The sequence below is a fragment of the Apis dorsata genome, unplaced genomic scaffold (genome assembly GCF_000469605.1).
Source record: "Apis dorsata unplaced genomic scaffold, Apis dorsata 1.3 scaffold_18, whole genome shotgun sequence".
NCBI classification, from domain to species: Eukaryota; Metazoa; Arthropoda; class Insecta; order Hymenoptera; family Apidae; genus Apis; species Apis dorsata.
The window spans coordinates 61,619-64,118 of NW_006263320.1; the positions used below are offsets into that span (position 1 = coordinate 61,619).

Consider the following 2,500-nt stretch of genomic DNA (forward strand, 5'->3'; position numbering starts at 1 on the left):
CATATATAAAAATTATTAAAAATTCATGTGGTCGCCAATACGTCCGCCAAAATTAAAAAAAAATTCTTCATTCTTCACTGGATCATCGAACTTGATCGAAACTAATCTAATCTAATCGAAATACGACTTAATTTCTAAATTACAATAACTAAAAGTCGCACTTATATAAAATTTGTTAAAAATCCACGTGATCGCCAACAGGTTCGCTAAAATTAAAAAAAAAATTCTTTATTCTTTTCTGGATCATCTAACTTGATTTAAACTAATTTAATCTAATCGAATCTAATCGAAATTCGACTTAATTTCTAAATTACAATAACTAAAAGTCGCGCGTAGATAAAAAAAAAAATTGTTAAAAATCCACGAGATCGCGAATAAATACGCCGTGTATTAAAATATTACATCGTGTTCATGGTCGATGGTGTTTAACATTGGAATTAAAAAAAATCTTCATTCTTCTCTGGATCATCTAACTTAATCTAAGCTAATCTAATCTAATCGAAATTCGGCTTAATTTCTAAACTATAATAACTAAACTATAATAACTAAAAGTCGCATGTATATAACAAACGAATTGTTAAAAATCCACATGGTCGCCTCTTCTGCCCTTCTTCTGCCCTCTCTCGAATCGCTACAGCTAAAAGATTGTAATGTTACCACTTCGACGCGATAACATTCTTCACCTACACCCTACAAACCGAGAGAATCGTTTTTAAGCGAAACGGAATCTTTCGTTACGCGTAAAGAAGACGAAACTATCGCTAACTCGAGGAATATACTAGAACACGAATCCTGGGGAACGCAGAATTGTCCTACGGCTTACTAGAAAATCCTTCACACGGTTTTGCGCTCGTTATACACCATCAACGTTAAACACCATCGACCGTGAACACGATGTAATATTTTACTACACGGCTATCTCGACCCGTAATACTTCGTACACGCGTTGGATAGAAGAACGATACGCGTGTATAACACAGCATAGCCCTAACGATAGAGATACCGAGGCGATAATAAGATACCGATAAAAAAAAGGAAATTAAAAAATTACCCCCCAACACGCCACGAGTTCTTCGAGTAATCCGAGTAATTTCCATTCTTAAACACTAATTAATACTAATTAATACTAGAATTAATACTTAAAAAATGTTCCCTTTCTCGAAACGGGTTAATCTTCACCAACAGGAATACAGCGAAAGCACGAGTTGAACCGCGTGGGTGTAGATGGTGGTTGAAAACGAATGCAGGATCGAAAAAAAGCACGATGAGCGTTAAAAACGGAAAGAAAATTTCGCGACGCGTAGAAATATTACGACGAATGTTGACGGGACGGCGGATATACTACGACTAAATTTGGAGGACGACCGTATCCCGAAACTTTGTTTTGTTTTTATACGCGTATCGAAGTCGCGCCCAAGGAAAACGAACGTTCCCGTACCGCGTTTGTATACATTCGTACGGTTATTAAATACGTACCGCGTTTGTATACATTCGTACGGTTATTAAATACGTATCGCGTGTGTATATATACGTACGGTTATTAAATACGTATCGCGTGCGTATATATACGCATTATTAAATACGTACCGCGCATTTACGTAGGAATCGACGTAATGATTGATCGTATATTAAAATTCAATTGTTTAATGCGTCATTTTTTTTTGTATTATTTTTTATATAAATATACGTAAAAATTATTCAAGTATAAAATTATTTATCATCGAAAAAACGTTGAATCTTCCTTCGATCTCGATGATTTTTTAAATATCGCGTCGTTAAAGTTGTAAAGATTTATTAGATCGTTCAGATTAGATTAAATCGGGATAACGGTTGAACGAGTTTTTTAATTTTGATCTTGAAAGTGAAATTAAACAAGCTTAGAATCAAAGTGAATTGATAGATCGAGCGAAAATCCATTTAATCTTCGTTTTATATCGGATTTGGATTTAAAAAAAAATCATCTGAAACTAGAGGACGATACGTTTTCACGTTTTCAAATATTTATGGATGTTTTTTAACGTTTCGATCTTACACATATAATATCCAGATCCGATCTAACGTTTACTTGCAGCGATGAAAAAAAAATTTCCAAAAATTTCACGAATAAATTTCACAAATAAATCCATAAATCAATCATTTCCCCGCTGATGATAAATGCGAACGAACGAACACTTTCGTAAATCCGTATAACGTGTAAAAACATGTAACGAACGAATTTTCACCTCGCTTTCGACACTTTATTAATCGTACCGTTACATCCGTGTTACGAATTAACGAATCAATTAGTCGAAACAAAGTAACGGCGCAAAAGGACATCGGCAAACGAGGAGAAAGTTCTCGTTAAATATAGCAATTACCTAAACCGTCCTATGTTTAAACATGTTTCCTCGCCTCGAGGAAATCTGTTAATTAAGAGAGACTGCCTAGCAAAAAGCATTTCCATTGAAACGGTAAATTAAGTGCAAATTTTACCGCGGGATTTATGGAAAAAAAAAAAAAA

General features: G+C 34.4%; 1 protein-coding gene and 1 long non-coding RNA gene across 2 annotated transcripts in view; one reads left to right on the forward strand and one right to left on the reverse strand.

Annotated features, from left to right (window-relative positions):
• The window catches only part of LOC116185326, a 1,828-nt gene extending 1,449 nt beyond the window's left edge, over positions 1–379 (reverse strand). Inside the window, exon 1 of the long non-coding RNA XR_004150158.1 lies at positions 264–379. This is a non-coding gene — a long non-coding RNA (uncharacterized LOC116185326). The remainder of the gene's footprint in view (positions 1–263) is intronic.
• LOC102678191 (homeobox protein B-H2) overlaps positions 1–2,500 on the forward strand; it is a 32,471-nt gene that overhangs the window by 22,527 nt on the left and 7,444 nt on the right. The window lies entirely within an intron of this gene.